General features: G+C 53.0%; 3 pseudogenes; 1 reads left to right on the top strand and 2 right to left on the bottom strand.

Annotated features, from left to right (window-relative positions):
- Positions 1-1,064: 1,064 nt before the first annotated feature.
- On the bottom strand, positions 1,065-4,199 carry LOC144129596 (telomerase-binding protein EST1A-like; annotated as a pseudogene).
- Positions 4,200-4,228: 29 nt separating this feature from the next.
- Positions 4,229-5,630, top strand: LOC144129586 (uncharacterized; annotated as a pseudogene).
- Positions 5,631-5,651: 21 nt separating this feature from the next.
- Positions 5,652-6,679, bottom strand: LOC144108237 (protein phosphatase 1 regulatory subunit 12A-like; annotated as a pseudogene).
- Between the last annotated feature and the right edge of the window lie 2,733 nt (positions 6,680-9,412).

Here is a 9,412-nt window from a genome sequence, read left to right as displayed (position 1 = left end):
CACTCTCCCATATCCTTTTCGGCTCCCATGCTGACCCTCCCCCGCGGGGACAGCACGCCATCTCGAGCTGGGAGGACTGGGAGGTCCTGCTTATGTCTTCAGACCCGACATCGCAGCTTGCTGCGGTGACTCGGGCAGCCGACGTCATGTCCCGGCATGACCTACTTGATGCAGTGCGGGACCGCGCAGTGGCCCAGGGACCCAGCTGGGTCTGAAACTCACTTGCTGAATAAAGTTTTTCTGTCTGTCTGTCTGTCTGTCTGTCTGTCTGTCCACATAAACGTCATACCTCTTGTATACTCATGCGCAGTGATTGTGCTGCTCGAGCAACAATTCTCTCGCCAGACGCTTGCATCGGGCAAAAAATGAATTTTAAGCACTACTGACGTACCATTCGCCTTATCGTACTTGCTGCAAGAAGACACTTCCACGAGTGCGAGGTGAACTTACTATATCCATCCCCCCTGTACTTCAGCACCACACAAAGTGCTTCCAAAAAGAGCTTGTAAAAAATGAACCTGATGGTTTTCCCTCAAGATTTTTTATTCACGAGTAAAAAAAAGAAACTAGCAACAGGGTTGGCTTTCGTTCTAGGTCAGCAGTAGAGGAAAAAAATTACAATAAAACTGAGGAAGGAGACAGAAAAAAAACGAAATGAATATGTGATGCTGCTTTTCTGCTGCCAGCAGAGGCATGCTCATGCCGTTGTTTGTGCTTCATGAAACACCTCGCCCCTCCCAATTCTCTGGGCTAGTAGTACACCCCGTTCCTGCTCAAACGGATGGCCGTTGCTGCTTCTTGTTCTTTTCAAGACACCCTAGCAAAATCAAAAGCGGTGCTCTCCCCCTCCTGAAGTGTGGTGGTGGTCGTGGTGGCGGTGTGCTTTCGGGTGCTAGCATGTGCTAGCACGGCTGGGAGGGGTGCACCTGCTGCTACGTTTATACAAAAACAGCCCTTATCCAGGGCAAGGGAGATCGTTTTGTACAGCTGCTGCTATAGCTGGAGCAGTTTCTGCTCTCGCCAACGTACTTCTCACTCGCACGCGAAGCTTCTGACCCTGGTGGTCACGAGATGTCGGCCCAACGAAGAAAGGCTGGCAAGTCCCGCACAGGGACATTGTGTGTGAGGGCCTTTATGCACAGGTTCCGGTCTTCTGTGATGAAAACTGTCTCGAGATACAGCTTCAAAGGTGCATCAGGTTCTCTGGGCAATGCTTGATTGCCCCGGTCTCTGCATTGCAGCTGGCAGCAGGTCAAACTTTGCTCGTCGTTGGTCCCCTTGTAGTCGCCGAGATCCTCACAGTGGAAGTTGATAGTGTCCAGGACAGATCCTCGGATGATAATGGTCGTTAGCTTTGGCTCACGCTGTCCGAACCCCTCCTCCAGATAGGCGATGGTAGCCCTGGCGTTCGAGCTCACATTCTCGCAGTGGTCTGCGCATCCTGTGCCGGGCGAGCGCCACCTCGTGCCAGGCCGTGCAACTCATTTAAAACGACGATGGACACGTAGACGTAAAAGCGTCCGTCGGCGACCAGCTTCTTCACGAGCGGCAGGTGGTCGATGAAGGAGTTTGTGTCCGGGATGAGGTACCGCGGCCGGATCTTCAGAATAAATGCCTGCTTGCTCTGATGCTCCTGAAGCACAGCTCGGATGCACGCGTGATGGCGCTCGTGCTGTTTGGCCGGACGGAGCTGCTCCTTCTTGGTCCAGAGCTTATGGATCTCTTGCTCCTCCTCGCTGGACGTGAACGGGGCCGTCTGGTCGTCCAAGGAGTCGCCCAGCTCGAGCTCCTCATCTGAGGAATCGTAGGTGACCTCTTTCTTCGACTCAGACTCGGTGTCAGAGGCTGTGATCAGTGAGACGAAGCGCTTGCGCTCAACATTGAACTCCAGGTATGGTTGGAGATGCCACACAGGTAGTCTCCAAAGAACTGGATGCGGCCTATGCGTAGGTAGCTGCGGGCCCGTTCCCGATTGCAAGGCACCTGGACGTAGAATGCCTCCTGAGGGGCGCCGAGCAGGGGCACGAAGCTGGATAGAGTGGCATCTTCAGGTAGCGTCACCAGCTCACGATCTTCCGCAGGGTCCTTGTAAAATGTCACGTCGTTCAAGTTCAACTTAAGCAGAACTGTCAACAGGTCTGCGAAGGTTGTCCGGATATTTCCTTTTACACTGGTGTTGTGCTCGCTAGGTGAGGGCGGGGGCACCCAGAGTCGCTTCTGACCGGACATCCAGTCGGTCCACACCTTGAGGGAGGGCAGCAGGTCGGCCGGGTCATCCGACAGGGAGACCCCTGTGGAAGAGGACTCCGGCGTGGAAGTAGACGAGGAAGAGGAGGAACTCTGCTGCAGCAGCTGTGTGACCCTCTCTAGCATAATGGCTACGTGGGCGAGCGCCACCTGTAGGCTCCGTTCTTGGAGCAGCGACTGGCAGTCAGGGTCCAGGCTGCACACTTTAAGTGTTGGCCACAGTGAACATATTGATGGCGAGCAACTGCAGATGCCTGGTGTGGGTGATGGCCGCAGGCGTCCTCTGGAGCAGGCACTGGAACTCCATCAGCATTCGCCGACCAGTTTCGGGGAACGTCTCCATGCCAACCCTGGGGAAGAGCTTCCCGTGAACATGCAGGAAACTCGAGGTGTACCTTTAATTAAGATCGATGGTGGAAAGCTTCACAAGCTGCTCCAGTTCCCATGAAGCTTGGTCCGTATGGCGACAGCTGCTCCGGTGTGAACGGGATCCGGCGGATCGAATCCATATTTTGAGCCGTTCCTCATCCCATGGGCTTTCGAGGACTCACTGCTGATTCGTGCCCTCTTCTTCCAGTCGCTTTCACTCCAGGTGCTCATACGTTTTCCTGGCATCGTCGAAGAGGGCAAGCAGGCCCTCCCTTGCCGTCAGGAAACGATTGCTCACCGCAAGGCTCCGCATGTAGTATTAAACGGCGTCAAGCTTCCGCCTCACATAAAGCGCAAGAATGGCAAGCTGGTTACATGGACGGCCATTCTTGGGAGCTATCTGCTGAGCCTTCAGGTAACAGTTGCGTGCCTTGTCTTAGTTGGTGGTACCCACAGCCTGCTCCCGGTATCGTACCAGGTCCCCAAGGCAGATGTAGATCTTCTCCACAGAGATGAGCACCAGCCTGACTGAGTCTGAGAGGGATCGGCCGCCAGCGGCACCTGTCCCACCTAACGAGGGAGAGGACCCCGTCCCCAGCAAGCCATGCATTTCGGGGTCAAAGAACTGGTTCAGGCTATAACCATGCGTCTCCTCGAACTTGTACAGGAGATTCTCGTAGAAGACGGTGCCTTCATCAACCAGGTTGAGAAGCTGTATCTTGGCCTCTTCCCGAAAGTAGGGGCACTCGTCCATGACACGACGGAACGTCTCGATTCTCTGGTAGAAGGCGGACTTCCACAGGGAGTTTTTTTATTTTCCGCTCGGCGCAGAACCTTTGGTCGGCCGAGATCACATTTTCATACCGCTTGCTGGTTTTTCTTCTTCCCTTGGCTTACTTCTCCTCTTTTTCATTTTCTTTTTCATATCTTCTCGACACACGTCCTGTTAAATTTAATCTGCATCAACAGAGATACTCTGTCTTGTTGCACTCTCTGAAAAGCTGCTCCTTAGATAAAGTGACGATTTTCGTCTTGGTCGGCCTGCAGTCATGGCGGGCTCTCGCTGTGGCCTTCCGTGATTTGTTTGAAGGTATCCTGGAGATCGTGTTCTCTTGGCCCCGAGTCACTGCAAAGGGGCCGCTCCTCCTGCCATTTCCCCTACCCCGTTTCACACCCCTGGAAAAAGACCTGTCAGACTCCATTTCGTTGCCCTTCAGTGCATTCAATGTGCCGCTGTCCCCACAAAGATCACAAGGTTAGTGAATGACGACGTCCTGCTTCAAAGCAGGCCTATTCATCTCAGGACTCGAGCCTCTCCCTGATGTGCTCCGTGCAATTTTCCTGGGCTTTCATTTCTACCTTCTTAGGGTGTCTCTGCTTCCATCCTGGTTCAGGGGAAGGCTGTGTTTTGTTTTAACTGTTTTCAGCATTGTTATCTGCCACTTCAATGGCCACAGTTTTCTCGCTTTCGGTGGGAAAGGGCATCGCCGAAGACGGAGAACCCCTCAAGTCCACCACAGCTGGTTCACGTCGCCCATCAGAGGAAGTGGACGCCCTGATGATGGTTTGACATAGCTCGGCATGTAAACAAGCGGATCAGGATGATTTGCACATGACTGCCTGCTCATTTCCCATTGGCACTGCTCTTCAGGGAGAGGCCCTTGAGGGTAGGCAGAGGATAGTGCTGTCCCTTGGTGATGGTAACCACTGGGGAAGCATCCGCATTGTAGCTTTCGTTCTTCTTCTGGGGAAGCCCCATGCCTGGCCGGTACATGGTCATCGCTGGCTTCGACCTCGTGCCTTCACGTTTGCCATTGCCTTCCCTCTCAAGGGAGCATTTGCACGAGTATGTTCCATCGCCTGTCGCTTGGAAGCACAGCTTCGGTCCAAGTGCGAAACATTCTGTATGTTTCGAGATGTTCTAGACATTTTATCCGCAGCAAAAAACAAGCGACTTGCTGATTAAAAGGAGAATGCAAAGTTTCCAAGCCAAGATTTTGGGACATCGTGTGAAATGCGAAATAGGATGCTTGGATGAAGCTTGGTGACATGTCGAAGAAGGGGGCTATGAAGAAATACGTTGAAGAACTGGTGAAGACTGTTGAGGCTATGTCGTACACTGACCAAGTGGCCAAGTTTGTGGATCTGCCAGGTCCCTTGTTTAATTCCGCAGCGCCTCAGACGGCTGCCGCATTGCCGCAAGCCAAAGTGAACGGCTATCTGGAGTCCCAAAATGATATAGAGACAATTGAAACTGTCGAACAAGAAAAGGCAGTGTATGCTAAAGCAGACAAAAAGCAGAATGTAGAGAAATCAGAACGGATGGCAGCTGAAGAAGGAATGAATGGCCGCAGATCGGACTTTGAGAATGAGGAGGATGAGAGTTCAGACACCTATGATGACATGGGGGATGAGGATGAGAGTGGATCTCCCGAGCCTCGGAAGGAAAAGGCTTTGGGCATGATGGCCAGTGCCTTCAACGAGGCCTTGCTGAGTGGCTCCGATCGCGTCCTAGTGTGGAATGGTTAGAGCCAGCTCTGGGTCTTCTACCCCGATGGGGCCAACCGCCATAATGAGGAGCTGGCCTATGTGCGAGGTGGTGGGATGCAACCCCCACCGGGGAGCACCAATCACCCTGCCCAAGTCGGGACCCGGGGGAGGGAGTCACTTGCCGCGATCTCACCGCCGAAGGGAGACAGACGGAGGAGCCGAATGGGGTCCCGCTTGGCCACCACGGCCATCTGGGCGACTACCTGGTGGTGCAATGGGAGGCATGGGCCGTGGTGGTGGTGGCAGCGGCAGGTCTTAGCTTGCCTTGAAGTGAGTGAGCAGCTGGCAGTATCCGTGGTGCAGTTGCAGCACACCATGAATGAAGTGGTCGCACACCTCGAGGTGCTCGAGACCCCGCTACAACACGGCAAGGCCCCCCGAACCAGCACTGGTGGCTGTTTGAGGGTGTTGCGTTTCACGTGCTGATAATTCTGCTTGCCTGGCCCGTGGTTTTTCTGCTTGATTTGTATATCTGTTTTGATTGCGGTGAGCTCGGCTGAGGTGTCTTTTACCACGATGCTGTTTTTGTCGGCCAGTCTTCTGCATGACTGATGTCTGGCGCTTGAAGGGCGGAGGCCACTGTGTTTTCCTCTCCAGGACCTCCTGGATTTCGGGACGCTCCTTCTGCATGCTATCCTGCTTCTTGTGGAGCTCCTCAAGGACGGGAGCACCTCGGGGTCAGCCAGGTCGAAGCAAGTGTGGCCCGCGCAGCTGGGCAGCGCCATATTGGCCCAGTTCTCACAGAGGTTGTGGCACGCCGCCTTCTGGCCCCAGTGGGCGGCAGCGTGCAGGGCCGTCTAACCGTCCACGTCCTGGGAGTTCAGGTCCACCCCAGTCTGGATCAGCACACTCATGATCTTGACGTAGCCCTTCGCGGCCGCCACGTGCAGCGAGGTGGCACCAGTCTTGGGGTGCACCTTGTCTGGCACCCGGTTGTTCTTCAGCATCTGCTTGGCATCCTCCAGCATCAGCGCCTCTTCATCGTTTGACGTTGCCTCGCAATCCCCATTGACCCTATCTACTTCAGCCTGCAGCAGCTCTTCCATCTCCTCTGACTCAGCAATGTCGATGGGAAGGTCGCCATCGTTGTTCACCCGCGATACGTCGGCCGCATGCTCGATCAGGTACGTGGCCACGCTGAAAAAGCCGCAGGAAGTCGTAGCGTGGAGAGGCTCTCAGCCCTCGTTGTCACCGAGGTTGAGGTCGCAGCCGCACTCAACGAGGAACCCCGCCATCGCGATGTTGTCGTCGATGCACGCCTGGTGCAGTGCTTTGAGCCCGTCGACGTTCTTCTTGTTCATGTCGGCGCCGGCAGCGAGCAGACACTCGACTTCGGCAGTGTCGCCCGCCACACAGGCTGCCAGGAATACACAACCATCGCTCATTCAATTCGAGAAGCCTTGTCCGGTGGCGGCTCGGCACTCTCGCGGTTCGTCTCGGAGTCCTCCCAGCGTTTTTGCTGATCTTTTCGCTTGAAAAGCGAATTGCTGGCTCGGGCTTTTGGCTAGGTCATTTTTGTTTCGTCAACTCAACGGTTTTATTTACTTTCTTCACGACCGATGTGGTTACCAGCGGCAGGTTACCGCCTGCTGCGTTGCGCTCCCCGATACAGACACGGAAATACATGCCACTCAGAACGCCAGAAAGTAAAGAATGAACATAATGTAGACTTACTGTTTGCTGTGAACAAATTTCCTCCGCTTGATATTCCAAAATAGAGGCCGTGTTCTGAAGCACTCACGCAGTTTTTTTTTCGTTACGCATCGTCTATCCTTCTCACTCACTTTCGCTACCATTTCTCAGAAAGATTTTGTTGTTTTTTTTGCGGTGTGGCGGACACAGGGTTAATTACAGAAGTCTTGTTATCCAGTCAACCACATGAAGTAGAAAAAAATAGCTCAAAAAATAGTCGAGACAAAGGCTCTCTACTAAGGACAGCGGGTCATGTGTTTTCTTGCAATTTATGCAGTTTTTTTTATATTAGATTCTAATAAAAGAAAAGAAGCCTACTAGATGCAGTTCTCGAAAGAATCAAAATGTACGGACGAACTTGTCCAAGCTGGATAGGCTAAGCAGTAATAAGCCTCTTAAAGCAATGCCAGAGGAAACGAATGGCTGCTATCCGACGCCTTCTGCCAGCGAGGCTCACGGCATAACTTCCCACATTATCCGAAGCTGGTCCTCGAACACGAAGCCGTAGTTCCTGAGAGCGCGAAGAATAAACGACGGATGAACGAAAATACACCCTAGGGTGCTTGATGTTGTAGGCTTTTGTACCTTTTCATATTCATGGTGTGGATTATTTTCAACAATCTTGCCACACATTCTTGTGGGTGTATGACCCCGAGCCTTATTTGGGGCTCTAATGGCCACTCAACAGCGTCGTCGTTGTCACCCTTCTGCAAGCGCATCCCCACATGCACGTGCACTGATACACTATCGTTAATGAGTTCCACTCTAGGTGACATGCAGTAGCCACACAGGTACATCTGGTCGCTGTGGCACGCAGCCTAGCCTTTCTTCAGCGCATTTTCTTGATCGATTTCACTCCTTTGGTATCGAAGATCGTCTGCTCTCTTTATAGTTCATCGGATCAAAACAATGTCTGAATGCGGTCCAGTGTCTCGCTATTATTCAGTGTTTGAACTTTTATTTCATGGATTGATCCTAAAATTCGTGAGCAATTGTCATAGCTCTGTCTTGTTGCGGTCGTCAACTCATTGTTCACTTTTTCCTCCAGTGTGTTTAGGCTGCTCGAAAGGTTCTCATTCCGCGTTATCATATGGCCTTTCAACTGCTCGTTATCCCTGGCGAGTTCGCGCGCACCTGTTGTCATACTTTCTTGAATTTGGCTTGTCACTTGGGTAAGATTTCCTGTGAGGTCTTTGTTAAAATTGTTTGTCACGTGAGAAATTTCGTTCAATTTATTACCATGGCATAAATATCAGTAATTAATTTGCCCTACATGCGCTCTCATTTCTACCGCCTGCTCCTCAATTACTCGTTGCAAAGATGTTGAAAGTGCTATGTCTTCCGTGTTGTTGTGCTGATGGCCAGATTCGGATGCAAGAGGCGTCGATGGTGTTGCACCATCTGATCTCAGGTGTTCGCCCACATCGCTGAAAAGAACCGACGCCGAACAGTTGGGGCGCCGTGCAGAGTGGTGTCCACTACCTCGCTGGAAATGCTCGGAGAGGTAGATAAGCCGCCACCACAGTCGAAGAGCCGTGTTTTCTGTTCCAGCAAATAACCATAACATCTCCACTCAGGAGCTGATCTGGAGGAAGATCCCTCCACTCGATGTCGTCTTCGTCGTTCCACTCGACCCCTTCGAGCGGACACACGTGCAATCCTTCGCGGAGTCATTGCTCGTAGCTGGAGTCTCAAAGCACGTGTATGCAGGACAGCAATGCGGTCCTTTCGCGCACCAGTCCGCAGGCACTGCGCACACTTTTTTTCATAATGTTATTCACCAAACTCAGGGGTCTAGAGTCAAGGTTAGGGCTGAAGCCAACCAGCGTCTACTGGACAGCTGCAGAAGGCATCACTCTTCACGCTCGCTCGCTAGGCTGTTGCACTGACACAAATGGCAGACCGAAGCGTTGTCTTGTGGTAGTACATCCGCCTCGCATTAGGAAGGGGCTGGGGTCGATTCCCAGTGTCGCCGGGTACTCACCGGTTTTTTAATGGGTACAAGATTTCCCCCGGCCTGATGTCTGGCTCTTCTAGGGTGAGATGCTTGGGAAAAGTGTCCTGTACCAAACAGTTGCCTTGACAGATCAGAGACAAGTTCCGCCGTCAAGCAGTCCTAAATCAGCCTCGTGCGGTGGAAGGCCAACTTGTGGCCTTTTCGTTAGGATTACCAAGGTGACTGGTGGCGTGGTGCGAGACTGTGAGACACTGCCACCAGCACCCCCTAATGCAGCTTACCTAGGTTTACTTGCTACGCCCCGAACCTGTTCCCCTGTCGCGGCGGCACCCAGCCCTTGCCGGGTTTCTCAAAAGGACGGGATGGCCCCCGCCGACATTCCGGAGGATGTTCTTGGCTTTGCTGCACGCGTAGAGCGCATCTGCACAATCCAGCCAGATCTGACTCCAGTGGCCAGACAACTGCTCTGGCTGCGACTGCCCTACACTGCCAACAGCTTCGAACTTCCTCTGCTGTGCACAGATAGCCCTAGCAACGTTTGCGTCCTGCTCAAGCGTCTTTCCACTATTAACGAAATACTACTGGCCCTGAAGGCTG

The sequence above is a fragment of the Amblyomma americanum genome, chromosome 1 (assembly GCF_052857255.1).
Source record: "Amblyomma americanum isolate KBUSLIRL-KWMA chromosome 1, ASM5285725v1, whole genome shotgun sequence".
Taxonomy (NCBI): Eukaryota; Metazoa; Arthropoda; class Arachnida; order Ixodida; family Ixodidae; genus Amblyomma; species Amblyomma americanum.
This window is presented reverse-complemented; position numbering and strand designations above follow the sequence as displayed.